We start from the raw sequence: 18,497 nt of genomic DNA, 5'->3' as shown, positions 1-18,497 counted from the left end.
CTGCTCACGTGGTCTCTCTTTCTCTCTGAAATAAATAAAATCTTTTAAAATTTTTTTTAAGATTTTGTGTGTTTATTTGACAGAGCTCACAAGTAGGCAGAGAGCCAGGTGGGGCGGGGGGAGAGGGGAAGCAGGCTCCCTCCTAAGCAGAGAGCCCAATGCAGGACTCAATTCCAGGACCCTGAGATTATGACCTGAGCCGAAGGCAGAGGCCTTAACCCACTGAGCCACCCAGGCGCCCCAATAAATAAAATCTTTAAAGAAAATGTTGCCTGTTCAAATTAGACATCTTTAGAACATCCAACTTGGACTTTTTCCCATATGAGTTTCTTAGTAGAGGCTGAATAATTTAAATTTTCGTATTATTATTATTAGAAATGGGAAAAACAAAAATAAATCTTTGCTATAAAAAGCCATTTAAAATCCACACCTAAAGCAAGAAAAAAAACTTACTGTTGATATAGACCTCATCAAATAAAATAATGTTATACTTTACTAGATGTTTTCTCTTTAATGTTGTGGTCTAGTATCCACTTTAACACATACACAGAGCTTTTTGTTTGTTTGTTTTTACAAACTTGTATTAAAATTTTTGAACTTCAAGCAAGGATATGGGATATCCACAATCAATCCTTATTCTGAAACCAGCTCCACCTCTACTGGCAGTATTTCACTGAGCAAAGTTAACTTGATCTACCTCAACCCCTGCATCCTCAAGTCTAAAACAGAGATGTCTCTTCAGAAGTTTTAGAGATTAAATTGGGTGGAAATTGCCTATTAAATGTCTTTATATAATGCTTAATAAAACAATTTCCTTATATTATTGTATGAATCTAAGAATGTGGTAAAAGCAGCCAAACCAATTACCTTTATTTGGATAATAACCTAAAATGACAGTGACCTGAGATCACAGCTGATAGCTAGTAAGAGATAGGTACAAAGAGGTTCACTGCCTGCCCTTAAAGTTCTAGACCTACACTGTCCAATACAGTAGCCCCTGACTATTATCAGGCTACTGAGCATTTAGAATGTGGTTAGTTTGAATAGACATGTGCTGTAAATATAAAATACACATCAGACTTGACATGAAAATAGAATATAAATTGTCTCAATTTTTAAAACAATTAAAAATGATTTTTCAAAATAATGAGCTAAAAAATATTAATCTCACTTCATATTTCTATAATGTGGCTCCATTAATGTAATTTTACTATTGATGTAATTTTTAAATTACACAAGTGGTTTACATTATATTTCTACTGGACAGTGTTGCTCCAGTTAGCTGTGGAGAGCCAGTACAATTAAGTGTGTAAATTTTATTTTATTTTATTTTTTTTTTTTTTTTAAAGATTATTTATTTATTTATTTGACACAGAGAGAGCGAGAGATCACAAGTAGGCAGAGAGGCAGGCAGAGAGAGAGGAGGAAGCAGGCTTCCTGCTGAGCAGAGAGCCCGATGCGGGGCTCGATCCCAGGATCCTGGGATCATGACCTGAACCGAAGGCAGAGGCTTTAACCCGCTGAGCCACCCAGGTGCCCCAAGTGTGTAAATTTTAGATAAATGGCATAATTACTTGTGTATGTTGGGATACATTTTCAAACTATAAAAAAAAATGAAAAACAGTTGATAATGCATTCATCTAAAAGGCTAAAACATACTTCAACCCAATAAAAGCTCCATTATTTTAATGAATATTTATTGAATTAGCAAATAAATATAAGGCACTGTACTGGATGTGATGGCAGATACAATGATTTAGATGCATTTTTCTGACCTCCAAAGGCGTACAATCTAGGGGAGACATGTGACACATGAAAATGTATAATACAAGTCATGTTTATATATAAAGGCTGTAGTATATTTTTTTTTAAATGACAAAAGATGGGAAAGAGAAATTGTCAACTAGTGGGATCTGGGACAATTTAAGCAAAGACTAGGATTTATCTCTTTGCTTTAACTTCATTTTCACAAGTCACGCAGCAGTAGGCAATGTTAAGTATTTAAAATGCTTCTAATTAAAACTGATTCTCCCAACCCCACCAGCAAACTGCACAAATTGCTTCTATTGGTACAGGAGTTTGAAAAGATGGTGTTGAATACCTGAATCACAGTAATTGGGACTACTTAACTCTGATGACCCAGAATATACACTAAATCTTAACTGTTGAGAGCCATGACCTGCATGGCATAAGTGGATCAGGAAAAGGATAGATGAATACATACATATTACCCCTAGGACCCATTTCAGTCTATCCCTCCCAGATGACTCCTATAATTTAGAATGTGCTCTCCTCGAACAGGATTGGCATTCCCAAACCCATTTTCCCCTCAGTGTCCCAAAGCATCAAGGTTCATATTTTACTTGTGTGGCATTCATAAGGTTATTTTTAGTCTTTTTTTTTTAAGTTTTATTTATTTTAGAGTGAGAGAAAGTGAGCATGAGTGGGAGGGACAGAGAGGGAAGAGAATCTCAAGCAGACTAACTACACTGAGCATGGAGCCCAACATGGGCCTCAATCTCATGACCCCGAGATTATGACCTAAGCCAAAACCAAGAGTCAGACACTTAACCAACTGCCATCCAGGCACCCCAGTCTTTTTTCTTTTTTTTTTTTAAAGACTTTATTTATTTGACAGAGAGATTGAGATCACAAGTAGGCAGAGAGGCAGGCAGAGAGAGAGAGGAGGAAGCAGAATCCCAGCTGAGCAGAGAGCCCAATGTGGGGCTCAATCCCAGGACCCTGGGATCATGACCTGAGCAGAAGGCAGAGGCTTTAACCCACTGAGCCACCCAAGTGCCCCCAGGTGCCCCAGTCTTTTTTTTTTTTTTTTTAAAGATTTTATTTATTTATTTGACAGAGAGAAATCACAAGTAGACGGGAGAGGCAGGCAGAGAGAGAGAGGGAAGCAGGCTCTCTGCTGAGCAGAGAGCCCGATGCGGGACTCGATCCCAGGACTCCGAGATCATGACCTGAGCCGAAGGCAGCGGCTTAACCCACTGAGCCACCCAGGCGCCCCGAGGTGCCCCAGTCTTAACTTTACATTTCATAATGTCCTCTTCCCTCCCACCCCCACAATCTAATCCTATGTATCAACCTCTGCATATAACATTTTAAAGGAGCCGCTAAAACTGCCTTCTTTAAGAAAGGTTCCTTTCCTTGGTTTTCACAAAAGGAACTACAATGTAGATTAATTCAAGGAAGAGCACTAAGGGATTTTTATGGGTGGGAGTTTGAAAAGTTAAAAATGCAGGGAAGCCTGGGTGGCTGAGTTGGTTAAGCGTCTGCCTTCAACTCAGGTCATGATCCCAGGGTCCTGGGAAGGAGTCCCTCGGGATCCCGCATTGGACTCCTTACTCCTTGGGGAGCTCCCTGCTGCTTCCCCTGCTTGTACACTCGTGCTATTACTTTCATATTTAACCACCACTTTTCTGTGTGGCCACAAAGTAAAACTTCCAATGGGAAGATATGAAGGACTACAACTTTATAGAATCAGTGGCTCAAATAGATCCTCTCCAGGTAAAAGAGCTGTTTTGACTATAGATTTCTGGGAAGTCTCACTACAGCTTAGCACCAGAAAATTAAAGCATTTAATGTTTGTCATCTTATTTCTAAGACACAATGGAATAACCATCCTCTCAAACCTCACTTTCATGGAACTAGGTAGTTGGTCATAACTTGAAAATGTCAACTCACAGCTAATTACAAACTGAAAATATACTCACCTGCCTGTTGATAAATATTAAAGACTGGAAAAGGCACTCGATAATTCCAACACTCTCATTATATTGGATAAGACAGCCAATGTTTTCCTTGTCTACTTTTAAACTTACCCTTTAAATAAGTAAAACATTCCACCTTATGTCTCGTGTTAACTTATAGAGACACCGGTTTCCTTTCATAAAAAGAAAAATGCTGTGTTCAGGTGTTTAAATATAGCTTTCAACTGACTTCAATAACTTCTGAAAGCATTTTGGAAAGGCTTTGCTATCCCTCCCTTACCGTTAGGTAGGCTATTCACTAAAATACAGAAACATAAGCATTTTCATATGGTACCTATCAACTCCCATACAACTAGCCTTGGTCCAGAATTGTGAGAATCAGTAATATTGATACTTCATTTCTAAATCTAGGAAGGTTGCTACCAAAGAATTAAAAGTCAATTTTTATATTCCTTTAAAAAAAAAAAAAAAAAAAGCCTTTCCTATTTTAGTAACCTGATACTAGCTCTAAAAAAATAAACTTGGGGTACCTGGCTGGTTCAGACAATAGAGCATGCAACTCCTGATCTCAGAATTAAGTTTGAGCCCCACGTTGGGCACAGATTACTTAAAATGTTCTTTCCAGGAAGGAAAGAAGGAAGGAAGGAGAAAAAGAAAAGAGAAATGACACAGGGGCACCTGGGTGGTTCAGTTGGTTAAGCATCTGTCTTCAGCTCAAGTCATGATCCCAGGGTCCTGAGACATCAGGCTCCTTGCTCAGCGGGGAGCCCGCTTCTCCCTTTCCCTCTGCCTGCTGCTCACCCTGCTTGTGTTCTGTCAAATAAATAAAATTTTTAAAAAAAGAAAAGAAAAGAAACTCAATACAGTATATCCAAGTAGAAAGGGTAATTTGGAAGTTATTTTAAAATTTTTATTGGAGGGGCACCTGGGTGGCTCAGTGGGTTAAAGCCTCTGCCTTCAGCTCAGGTCATGATCCCAGGGTCCTGGGATCGAGCCCTGCATCGGGCTCTCTACTCAGTGGGGAGCCTGCTTCCTCCCCCAACCCCCACCCGCCTCTCTGCCTACTTATGATCTCTGCCTGTCAAATAAATAAAATCTTTAAAAAAAAATTTTATTGGAAAATAGCCCTATATATTCCAAGGCAGTTACCATTTAAATTTAGGTTTCTTTAAACTTACAGGTTTCACATAAACAGGACTTTAATAAAACAATTTGAATTTTAAACACTATCAGAAAATCATATGCATATACTATTCAACTTTGTGAAGTCTGAGACATAGCCTTATTTATTCATTGTAATTAAGAACTCGGTCCCATATGTTCAGAGAGCAATTCTATTCTATTTCCAGTCAAAAAAATAAAATAGATTAGCTTACTTTATTTTGGGGGGCTAAGAAGAAATCTCTAGGAAATACTCCTATTTAAATATAAGTAATTCTTTTCATGTCTTGAGCTTTCAAAGATTGATAGCACATTGTGCATTATTCTTAAATTGGTTTAATCCTGTTAACATATTCAGCCCTGTCAAATTTCATGACTTTGTTTTTTCCCGTTATAAAGCAGCATATTAAACTGTTATTGATCACGGTGGAGGACGGGAAATCGCAATTAATACATAGTTAACAATGAATTTGAAGAATACCAGCAATAATGAATATAATTTATAAGATAGTATTCTTCTTGTAATTACAAAGCATTGAAACATCACACTTTTGATTTTTTTTTAAAAAATATTTTATTTATTTGACAGAGATCACAAGTAGGCAGAGAGGCAGGCAGAGAAAGAGAGAAGGAAGCAGGCCCCCCGCTGAGCTAAGAGCCTGATGTGGGACTCGATCCCAGCACCCTGGGATCATAACCTGCACCAAAGGCAGAGGCTCTAACCCACTGAGCCAGCCAGGTGCCCCGAAACATCAGACTTCTTTAAAATATTTATTTGAGAGTGTGACTGAGAGGGGGGTGGTGAGGAGGAGCAGAGGGAGAGAAATTCAAGCAGACTCCCCACTGAGCACAGACCCTGACACAGAGCTCGATTCCATGACCCCAAACTGAGCCAAAACCAAGAGTCGCTCAACCCACTGTGCCACTCAGATGCCCCAAAACATCCGATTTCCAAATGTGGCCAGATGTTTTAAAACCATGGTTTTGCCCCTAAAATTACGTAAGCAGAGGTTGGTCAATTTTGGTTTTTGACTCCTATAACCATGTTACAATAAACCCATAGCACAAGGAAGACAAATTACCTAGTAGCCCTATTTCAACTCCAGAAAGGCAAAGGCAGAAGCTTTATCTTGATGTTCTCCTTACTGTGTATATTCCTGAGAGATATTTTGTTGATAGTTTTAAACTACCTACAGCAATTAGACTTTTACTATTTTGGCTGGAGTGAAGTTTTGTTTGAGGGCTGGCTTGGGAGTGTAGAATGAAAAGTGAGCCAAAGATAGACAAGGCAAGCAGTTTACAGATATATGAATGTATAAATATATGTATATATGAATGAAAGGTAAGGATGGAAGGTTGAACTGGAGCCAAACTGCAAAATCTTAAATTACGTACGGGGTTTATATCTTGTTTCTATTGGACAATGCTGCTGTAGACTCTAAATACAGATGTGGCAAACCATTATAATTAAATGTGCCACTTGTCAATGTGGTCTTTAAGAACCATTTAAGATTCTCATTTAAAATAAGTATGAAGTTAGTCACACCTGAACTTTTTAGAGTGTAGGTTAGGACTTGGTGAGAGAGGACATTTCAGGCCTATTCAGTAATGATAAACAATAGTATACAATCAATGCAGCTGGATGTGAAAAGAGAAATTAACAGGACATAGTCACTGACAGCAGAGGACTCTGTGTACAACAAATAGCTAAAATGAAGACCTGCACATAACAGAGAATAATCAAGTCTGGATAGTACAACAGGAGTCCACACAGATGTGATATGAAGCTGTGAATGTAGATGAGATCAAGGCGACAAGTACAGATGAAAAAAAAAAGGGAGGGGCGCGTGGGTGGCTCAGTGGGTTAAGCCTCTGCCTTCAGCTCAGGTCATGATCCCGGGATCCCAGGGTCCTGGGATCAAGCCCTGCGTCAGGCTCTCTGCTCAGCAGAGAGCCTGCCTCCACCTCTCTCTCTGCCTACTTGTGATCTCTGTCAAATAAATAAAAAATCTTAAAAAAACAAAAGGGGGGGGGGGATAAGGACAGGTAAGTATGACATGATCAAAGATTAGAGAACCAGCAAAGTACCAAAATAAAACAAAAAACTTTCCAAGAATTCAATGTAACAAATAACTTAAAGGTCAAAGCTTTTGAAAAAGATAATTTTCCTATCAAGCTACTGGTATCCTTTTAACAGCTCTTTAACATAGAGGGGAGAGAAAAATCAACCTAAAAAGACAGCATTCCAATACCAAGCTACACAGAAAAAGGTGCAATAAAATGCATTATCCTAAAAATGGAAAATGCAGGGTTTCTACCCAAAGACTAGGGAAAGGAGGGTGGGGGAGGGTATATGCTGGTGCTTAGGTGAACCCTTATGCTATTTTGGATTATATGCTGGCCTTACAATTTTTAGAAAACATTTGAGCTTTTAGCAATAAAGCAAATTTGGAGGGTTGGTTTAGCACTTATATGGCCTTTTATTTCCTGAACAGATTCATTTATATTTATATATATTATTATTTATTATTATATTATATTTATATTAGCATTACACCAAATGTGTTTTGCCTAGAACTACAGAACTAAGAGACTTGAGATAAATGAACACTAATTCTAAAGATTAAAAAACATTGTTTCTACCACAGAAGGCGATCCATGTTGCTCAAATATTAGTTCACATCTACATGATTCAGGCTGCCTCCATACTAGTGTAATATTAACACAGTAATACAGGGAATTTGGGGATAACATGAATAATGCTCTGTGAACGATATAGGGCTTGATACAGTTTTCTTCCTCAGAATATAGAGTTTAATGTTTCCCCCTCTAAGAGAAATAAAGCATCCTCCTCTCTCCCCCTCCAACAGTAAGGATCACAAAAATACTCCAGAAAATGTTCATACATGTAAGGTATTACCTGTTGATTAAAGTATGAATGAAGTCTTTTAATGTAACATTTCCTATTTTGTGAAACTAAGCCTTCACAGAAGTATGAATGAAAGGGATTAAAAAATCCTCTAGGTAGAATGTTATCCAAACCAAAAGCTGTACTTTATAGAATGCTGCGAGCTGGAAAAATATTAGAATTTAATATAATCTCTTTTACCCAGGACCAAAGAGGTTACATTGTGTTTGTACACAGTACCCTCATTATAGGCCTCAATGATTGGGAAGAAATATTTTTATTTTTTTTCACCTAGAACTATTGGGAATTAAAAGAAGTATCCAAATCATTGAAATTGTGACTATATTAATGTGCACACAGTAATTTGGTTGAGCAACCTGTATTTTTGTAATACACACACACTAGCATCAAGCTTATTAGAATGGGGAAGCCATATAAATACAAGAGATTAGCAAGCTTTAAGTCCAATTTTACTGAATGGGTCTAGGTATACTAGAGCTAATAAGCTTTATTTTCCTCTTTAGTTTCCTGAGGTATGTGGATGTATGTCAAGATACTACTAATGCCATTAAAGTTAGCTAACATTTTTGGTACCCAAACCCTCAAAAGTCAGTTTCTCCCATGATATCAGCTATCAGCTAATTAATATTTAATATCCTAAGATATAGTGTTTTAATACCTGGAAGCAGTCCTTAAGAAGACCCAAAATGATCTAAGATGTCTGAATTGCCTTTATGTGGAAAAAGTTTAAAGGATGTAGACTCTCTAATCAGCATAGCATATGACAAAAGCATTAATACCTTCCACAAGTAAATTAACACAGACTCCCATGAAGTCTGAAAAGGTAGGTTTGAGATCTCTCTCCCAAAATAAGGAATGTAGTCATTACCAGGTAAAACAGCATACACAAATGTAGTAGCTGTGTTAAATATAAATGGAAAAACAAAATACTGCTTAATGGTCTCTTTTTAAATGTTCAGAAATTATATGCTAAAACAAACCCTATTTTACTATTCCCAAAGGCCTTCAAAATTTGCCCACTCAAGAATGTCACTAAATTTGCATCTTTAAGTCACAAAATGTCTTCTATGTACCCTTTTAGCATGCTAGGTGCTGTTCTCTTTTCCAGTAAGACTTATTCAAACTTTTCCTAGACTATTTTAAATGAGCCATTAGCATGAATGTGGTAATACAGATAAAGATGGTTTCTTCTAATAAATTCAAGACAATGTACACATACTGTATTTTACTACCAAGTTCCATTTAAAAGCAGCACTTCTTATACTAAGTTGTACAATTTAGGTAGAAAAAAATGAGACTTCTATTAATTTTTCACTTACAAGGCTATAAGAAGTAGGAGCCATTTTTCATGGGAGATGAATGGGAAGAAAAAGGCAAGGCCTCTAGTTTCCAAGTGAAAGGGGAAGAAAAGTAGGTGGTGACTGAGGGTTGTGAGGCTGCTTTCAGGATCTATTCCCCTCCCCAAGCAAATAACCTGCCTGGGAGGAGTTAAGACTCCTGCAATCAGGCACTCTTCTTTCAGGCATTGGCAATACCCTGCCTGTCTTCCTGCTCCCAAGAAAGCTAAAATAAAGCCTGTTAGTCCTTATGATGTTCTCACACACACAAAACTTAAAGTTAGCCATCTGTAACACCAGACACTTTTATCAAATCCTTCTTTCATAAATATGAAGGAAGAATCATGAAACACTTGAAAAAAATTAGAGGCAGAAAAAGTAAATAACCGAAGTGAATTAGTATTTCAACACATCCTGTAACTTTTTAAAAACATCTTCAGAATGACCAAGATAGTCTATATGTAAAATAAGAACAGATTGCTCTATTGCTGAAATTTAAAGACAATTTTTTAAAAGATTTTATGTATTTATTTGAGAGAGAAAGAGAAGGAACAGGGGGAGGGACAGAGGGAGAAGAAGGGGGAGAGGCTGACTCCCTGCCCAGCAGGGACACCGATGCAGGACTCCATCCAAGAACTCCAGGATCGTGACCCGTGCCCAAGGCAAATGCCTAACCAACTGAGCCACCCAAGCACCCCAAGACAGTATGTGTTCTGAAGGGGGGTGGTGGTAACATTTTCTATAAAGTGTTAAAAAGCTTGTGATAAATGAAGAAAGTAGTTTAAACATAAAACAATCAATTCAGTCCAATTCTTCCAATCCAAGCTCCAAAAAGCAAGCAGAAAAGCTGAAAAAATTGGAAAGCAAAATTCTCAGCAACTAAGAAACCCTTAAGATTTCAAGTTAAAAAAAAACAAATGAAAACCTATGCAGTCTCATAAAACTTTAGAAAACCAAGTAACAACAACAACAAAAAATCTGAATGCGTAAGAAAAAAAGATTACCTACAAAGTAAGAACTGCATTCAGTCAACTTAAAGGAGTGATACCTGCAAAGTTCTGATGGAGGATACTGCAGCTAGAATTCTATGTCCAAACTATCAATCAACAGCTAGGGTGAAACACTTCCCAGTACACAAAAACTGTTTACAGTTCATGTACCTTTTCTGCCAATATTACCAAAGAACACATATTGCAGCGAGAACAAAAGGGAATCTAAGCGTAAACTATGGAACCTATGAACAGTGGAACCCAGCAATGAAATGGAAAAAGGAATCCTAGTATGATAGTTCACAAACAGAAATATACACCATTAAATATGGCTAAATAACCAAAAGAGCTTAGCAAAGAGAGAGGCAATTACAAACTCAATAAAAAATTAAGGTCATGGGATGTCTGGGTCCCTCAGTCAGTTACGCAGCTGCCTTTGGTTCAGTTTGTGATCCCAGGGTTCTGGGATTGAATCCTGCATCGAGCTCCTTTTTTCAGCCAGGAGCCAGCTTCTCTCCCCTCTGCCTGCCGCTCCCACTGCTTGTGTGCACGCTCTCTCTCTGACAAATAAAGTGTTAAAAATAAAAAATTTTTTTAAAGTCATGGCTCATTGTTTTAGCAATAGCATGAACCTAAACAAAGGATCATTAAAAGAATTCATTTTATCTCTTAGGATTTTGCTTTCTGAAGGATGCAGGATTTGTCAAAAAAAAAAAGTACTGCCTGTGAATCTAAATAAATTATCCATTACAAATGCTAATTTTATCTATATTCAGTCTAGAGGCAAAATAAGATAATCGGTTATAAAATGTCATAAACCTGACAACAGACAAGACAATGGGAATTGGGAGATAAAGGAAAAGAAGTAACGAGTGTGCTGCTTCCTTAAATAGAGAGGAGCAAACAGATATTAAAGTTGATGTATGTATAGGTTTAATGATCCTTTGTTTGAAGTTTGAGTAATAAAGGTAATCAAAAGAATTTAAGAGTTCAGCGAAAAGAGAACAGAACTAGTGTAAGCTAAACTTGCAAGAGGTAAATACTGCTTAAATTTAGTAATCAAGATACATGTAAACAGTAACCATTTTAAAATTAAAGTTCTCTCTGTAAATCGGATAGAATATAAACAGAAATGTAGACTTTCTGTGCTACTTCACATTGGGTCCTGTATCTCCTGTTCTCCAAGTATATGGCTTTATTATTCAAGCTAAAATATCAACTAAGCATAAATATAAATAACACCTTTCTCCACTACTCAAACTAGCAGTTATAGATATATCATTGTGAGATACCTTAAATTCAAATCCTCTCTTTTTTCTAAGATTTTATTTATTTATTTGACAGAGATCACAACTAGGCAGAGGCAGGCAGAGAGAGAGGAAGCAGGATCCCTGCTGAGCAGATGCGATCCCAGGACCCTGGGGTTATGAGCTGAGCTGAAGGCAGAGGCTTTAATCCACTGAGCCACCCAGTCCTTTCAAGCGATTTAACAACCTACCAAATGAAAGGTAAATACACCTATCCATACAGATGGAACCATGGCTCAAAGTTATTTTAGAACACAGTTAAGGATGAGAAATCTTTTTTCAAGAATTTGAAACATGACTTTCTAAGTACCTAGCCTTCATGCTTTTCTCAGGTATCATCACTTATCCTCTCTGCATAAAAAGCTGACACATATTTTGTAGACTTAAAACCAGGGATGCCTGGGTGGCTCATTTGGTTAAGTGGTTGGTTGCCTTTGGCTCAGGTGGTAGTCTCAGGGTCCTGGGATCAAGCCCTGCCCACCAGCCTCCCTGCTCAGCAGGAGATTGTGCTTCTCACTCTCCCATCATTCCCCACCCCCACGCTCACTCTCTCTGACAAACAAAATCTTAAAACAGAAACAAAACTACACTACACTAAACCAGCAAAACAAGAATTCAATCTTGAAGTACACCAACCTTATAAAGAGGATTGTAGTTGGATGCTGTTTCAATCAGCAACTTAGAATTTAGCCAACCATCAGCATAAAGGAAAACTGCTGAGCTGGGTTATAACTACAGTATTTTTTTAACTTTAAAAAAATATATATTTTATTTATTTGATGAGAGAGAGAGATCACAAGCAGGAGGAAGCAGCAGGCAGAGGAAGGGAGAAGCAGGCTCCCCACTAAGCAGGGAGCCTGATATGGGGCTTGATCCGAGGATCCTGGGATCACCTGAACCATAGACAAATGCCAGACTATGCCATCCAGGCTTTCCCAAAAGTGATTTATATATATATCACAAAACCAACTGTTCTCTTAACTTCCAATTTTGATTTTCTAAAAAAATGTCAGATGTAGAATTTAAATGGGAATCTTCATGAACTTAGTTTACTTAAGACATTACCATTACATGCTCATTTTTAAAAAAATTTTCAGAGCAGCAGGCAGAGCGAGAGCAGGACTCAGCGCAGGACCACGGGGATCATGACCTGAGCCAAGCCACCCAGAGGTCCCTAACATTACATGCTCATTTGAAAAAGCGTTCTGTTGTATATTCAGAAGCTTGAAATCTTTATTCCTTTTTCAAATTAGCAAGCCACAATTAAGCCTAATTCAGCAAATAAACTTAACTTCCCACCAAACTGAAAAATATTTGAGTATTTCTAAATGCCTAATACCGTTAGTTCAGATTTTTCTGCCCTGAAGGAGCTTCTAAGGGGCAAAAGAAACCACAGAGAAGAAACTGAGTAGTAATTTAAATCGACTGATAGACACTAGGCAAAAATAAACTGAAGTAACTACAGTATCTTCTGCTGGGGTCCTAACTATGGCTGATCCTACCTGCTAAACGATGGAAACCAAGAAAGCAACTAAAATTTATGATACAGTTTTAGAAAAGCTTTTTTATATCTTAATTCTATTTATAAATGAATCTGAAGTTAAGCAGGGTTCATAAAGGAAAATGTACTGGTCCTTAATGCTCAAGGATTCTTAAGAATTCAATGTGTACAAATTCATGTGGATTTTTACTATTTCAGGAAAAAAGCAAAGGAGATTATTAAATTTTGCCAACCAAAACTGTATATATCTGCATGTGGCTGCAAAGAATTAAAAGTGTATTCTACCAATTTTTACAGATGGCCTTTGACATACTGCTCATTACTTTTGGTTTTCCACTCATTCCAAATACTGAGTATACCAAGACAATTAGAATATATGCTTTTATAATTTTTCATGACATGTTTCGTAAGTTAAAGCAAATGTAGAAGCCCAATTTGAGCCTTCCAGTTGAAGTAACATAAATACTAACATATTAAAGATACACTCCTTAAAAACAAAGTCATTAAGGGTTTCTTTCCTCATTGACATAATAAATAAGGGCACCCATCTGGCTCAGTCAGCAGAGCATCTGACCCTTAATCTCAGGGCCCTGAGTTCAAGCCCCACGTTGCGTATGGAACCTACTTGTTTTTATCAATTTTGTGTTCAAATGACGCAGTACCGACATTTCCTAATTCCCACAGGAAAAAACTGGGACACCTATATGCAACAGCAAGCAGATTATACAAATGCCGTAATTATTCAAATTTCCTTCACTTCATCTGAATTAAGAGACACATCAGATGTAATGTTAGAATTCTCCTGGTATGTTGTAGGCTTCTACACTTAGAAGACCAGATTATGAAATCTACATTGTTCTACAGATTTTATATTATGAACAAGCCCTGTTTTCTTTCATCTGTGGTAATAGCTTGTCTACAAGCTTTAACCATGAAATAAAATTGGATGTAGTTCATAAATGACAGAAGATACCAATTCCCTTAGATATCCTAAAACTGTCTCCAAAACAATAGTTCAACATATAATCTTTTCAGAATACAAACTGAAAGCCTAAAAAGAAAGGACACTTCATGAACATTAGATAACAGGCTTTTTAACTCCTCTCAGATTAGAACTTGTTTTAAACCACTTTATAGACAAAGCGAGAAATCAGGTATTCACTGAAACCTGTGAAAATTATTCTAAAATAACCTTGTTTCTATTAAGTTTACTGGTTGTGTCAGAAACACATTCCAGGAAACTAACATGTGAAGATACTAAACTCCCAAACAGTTCATGATTCCTCCCTTACTCAGTCTTATTCAGCAGTCTTATTTCAACCAAGTGGTAGTTTGGTCTCTGCAAAGGGAGACAAGCAACATAAATGGTTTTCAAAACACCCTAGAGGTGACCCAGAATCTTGCAGGTATAAAACTTCCATGACTGCACTGAAAAGACAAAAACTTTTCATAAATAGTATAAATTTTGGTTATCCCAAGTATAATACAAACTAAATTCTGCACTAAGTGACCTTGTAAAGGGATTTTTGTCTGACTGAAGCAGCCAAAATAACTACCACCTGCCCCTCCACCTGCCAAGAAACTCTTAGGGCTATGAGCCAAACTCCTTAGACAAGTTCCCCATTCTTTGATGATTTGCCAACTTAGTTTACTGGAACCCATTTTTAAGCTGAGTTCACCCACCTAACCTCATTGCCAGTCCTCTAAATGTTCAACGTTTTATTATTAAAACAGATCCGTTTGTTCACTCCACTCTCCCGAATTACTTGCAATCTCAATCATTTCCAAACCTTCAGAGAAGGACTGTGATAGGGAATGGAAGAACATTGCATGGTAGAGTGTGTTCCCAGGAAAGAACCAAATTACCATTAAATTCTTCATCCACTGGCATGTGTGTGACCACAGATTATTTCCACCAATTAAAATTAAGTGAAGACCAACTCTATATGTTTACAACTCCCCATCGTGTGCTTGAATTAGGGATCTTGGAGAATCTGTTTTTTACCATTGGCTAGTCACTTTGAATGTATAGATAATCACAAAAGGTGAAGAGCTCTAAAGATTCCAAATGTCTATTCAAAAGCTGTTAAGTGAAAAACGATGAAATGGAGCACACCCACAATAATTCTTGGACTCCTGGAGATCCTAAGACATGCTACAAAAATAGGTCTTTATTCTTAGGAAAATATAGTCAGAGCTAGCTTCCTTATGCTATACATAAAATCTTAACATCAGAGGCAGTACAGATAGTACAGATAGTTTTTTGAACTGATCTCCAAACAAGCACAAACCCACTACGTTAAAAAGAACAGATAAGTTGAGGTTTTTGGCAAAAGACAGTACTTCACACATCTAATCCAAATCAAAGAGCCTGCAGACAGTTGTTTTCAGTGAGATGAAAGGAATGAAATAAATATAAATTCTATGGATAAATAAATGTAAAAGACAATTTAAATAAGCTAAGAGAACTAATATTTCTTTTAAATAAAAGTACTAGTCAGGTACAAGCTTTTGTTTCTCAATGCCAGACTTCTAAATGTTTATCAGACTACTGTTAAAATCATTAAAAACCTAATCTTGGACCAGAGCATTAGTTATAATACTGTTTTGCATTTGTAAAAAAGATGTTTTTTTCCAACTGAATGCTTCTGGTCCTGAGAAATATTTTATGTATATTACTGAAGGCAGACTGTGGTGCTAATAGAACTTACATTTAAGTACTTTTTAAAAAAGTGACAGACCAAAAAGTCCATCTATTAATTTGCCCACAGTTAAAAATGTCTTTGAACATTGGTTTATAATTAGCATCTTTAAGAAAAGTAGTGGCATGCCCTATTGAGTGGTATCACTGAGTAAATGCTACACTTTAAAACATCATCCTCACAAGTCTATTCATTTTATGTAGTTATTTAAGTCTTTCATTCATTCATTTTATACCCACCAATGAATTCCTATGGTCAGATAGAAATTTTATGGAATACATCACTGGGGAGAAAATGGTCGTGGTGGGTATTCCTGGAAAGTTGTAGGAATCTGAGCATCCATTTACTCTAAGGGCAGCTCCCTCTCCTAAATGCATTAAGTCCTTCCACATTTACTTTCTCCCCTTAGAATAGAGACATGGCTTACTCTATAATAACAAGGTGATCTTCTGTTGTTTTCTAGTCAAGTGACTTCAGCTAAGCAGTCAAAAAAAGCTGGCCTGTGTGTGACAATTTTGCCCATCTAGCATGTGTTCATCCTGATATTAAGTCTTTCCAATACATACAAGTAAATACCCGAGATCACCCCATCAATCCATTCCTATTAAGTTCCTATTTTATCATGAGGAAAATGTTTATATTCTATTAAATCAGACTTGCAGTAATTAATAAATTTCTCATGATGCTACAAGAACCACCATCATGAGTGTGCAACCGCTCTTTTTGTGCTCAACCCCCACTTCATTTCTAGTATCTGATTCAACTGCAATGGCTGAAAATCTCCCACAAAAAGCATGTTTGGGAAAATATATATAACACAATTTTCTCACAAAGCAACTTTCTGAAAACTGATTAACTAAACTGATGATCACGTTTGATTGCCAAGTAGTCTGCAGAAACAAAATCTTGCGTCTGTTTAGGTAACTCAAGTTCCTTGTTTAACAATCAGAATGCTTTAAGAATACATTTTTCACCCCAAGGAAGGGACTTGACTCTTGGATTTAAGACCCATTCCTTGACAATATATACAAAATTTCTTTTAACTTGTCATCTGTCCATCTTTGAAGCTGTCAAAGCCAAGAACCCATAAACAAATCACAAATAGCAATAACCTACATTAGTTAACATTCCCCTTTTAACATGTTGACATTTTTACTAAAGGATTAGTTATTTTTGCATTTCCATTTCTCATATCCCATGACATTCCATATAAATTGCATTATTGCTTTATAGGCCACACAACATTCAAAAGTATGTTTATATGCATTGCCTGTTTTCCTTGATCTCTTATTGATAAGAGTTTGATGCTGATTTTTTACTACAGAAATTTAAGTTTGAAAATACCAGTTAGTATTTCTTCTCAGAACTTAATTGTTCACATCACTAATCACTACATGCATATTTAGCTCTGATTATATTGCTCAAAAACTGCACCCATTATCAGAACAGTGCAAATGATATTTAATTTTAAAATTATAATGGCTTGAATTCAAAGTTATTCAAATGAACACTGTCAAGTAATTTCACTTGAGTGTGTATATATTTCATCACCACTGTTTACATTACCCATCAATTCTTCACAATTTCTTTATATCATCATTTTCCCTCCCAAATCCCCAAACTAAGAATGCCAAATAATCTTGGAAACCCACAGCTCCATATTTTAATGTTTCAAGAACACATTTGTGAACTCACAAAAATGTTCATCTTTCAACTTTGACAATGCATTTCTTACTTAAGTCAAACAAACCCGTCCTAAAATCCCAACAAATAATTCTGAGAATTAACTTAAACACCTTGACAGTGTCCCTTAAAAAAGGGTATGACAGTAAAGTGCCAATAGGCATGGCAATGACCTCTCTGATGGGATCATTTAACTCCTTGGAACTGGGAAACGCCAGCACCAAAGATTACACTGAGATTCAATTTAACTGAAGGCTACATTTAGTTTACCCACTTTCCACAACCTATTATACTCATTATATGTTAGAATGAAATGTAAATGTTTGTGTAGCCCTCAAACTTACACTAAGATTTGAAAGAGATGTACTTTTAAAAAAGCACGGGGTAATATATAAAATCAGTGGCAGAAAGTTTCATTAAGCACCAGGAACTAATTTTTGTCACCCCATACTCATTTTGTAGGTAAGTTTCAATAACCGGCAAGGCACATTTACATATATTCCAATGAATACTTATTGACAAATTTTAAATTACACTCTATGTCCCAGCTATCCCAGTAACTGACATACAACATACTAAAATGGTTTATTAAGGTAACATAAAAAAACCAATTAATGTGAAACATACAGGCTATTGGCAACCACTATTCTAAAATTATGTAAGTACAAATAAACATACTGAAATGTGTGCAATTCTAAGTTTTTAAACCAGAATATTTCTACACTAACACACATTTATATTAATGACACATAAAAAAAATAAAAACTTTATTACAAAAATAAGTTACACTCGCCTCCAGCTTACAGTATAAAACAATTTTATTTGCAGGAATGCAAAATGATTGTTTGCCATGAGCATTTTGAACATATGACATGTCTAATTTTGTTAAATTTGCATTTACTGGGGGAACTGGTGTGTATAAAACCTTAATTAAGTATAATAAGCTCTGATCTTCATCGTGGTGCCTATTGGGTATGTGATATAACTGCAGTATCCCTTTGGGGAAGGGGAAAAGGGATTTCTTTATACCAAGTCCTAATTAGACTATAATTTCACTTTTGACTTTAAGCTATCAATTTAGGACTTGGCAAAAATTTTGAGGGTGATTCAATAGAGGATGCTTCACCACTGAACACTCACTGTCATCAAGGTGCTTTAGAAAATTA

General features: G+C 36.6%; 1 protein-coding gene across 2 annotated transcripts in view; it reads right to left on the bottom strand.

The window, feature by feature from the left end:
• Positions 1-15,097: 15,097 nt before the first annotated feature.
• The window catches only part of SYNCRIP (synaptotagmin binding cytoplasmic RNA interacting protein), a 31,288-nt gene continuing 27,888 nt past the window's right edge, over positions 15,098-18,497 (bottom strand). For both annotated transcript variants that reach the window (XM_059177145.1, XM_059177146.1), the window contains exon 12: positions 15,098-18,497. This exon is cut by the window's right edge. The gene's annotated coding sequence lies outside the window, so the exon portion shown is untranslated.

Source organism: Mustela lutreola, chromosome 6 (genome assembly GCF_030435805.1).
Source record: "Mustela lutreola isolate mMusLut2 chromosome 6, mMusLut2.pri, whole genome shotgun sequence".
In the NCBI taxonomy this organism is placed as follows: Eukaryota; Metazoa; Chordata; class Mammalia; order Carnivora; family Mustelidae; genus Mustela; species Mustela lutreola.
This window is presented reverse-complemented; position numbering and strand designations above follow the sequence as displayed.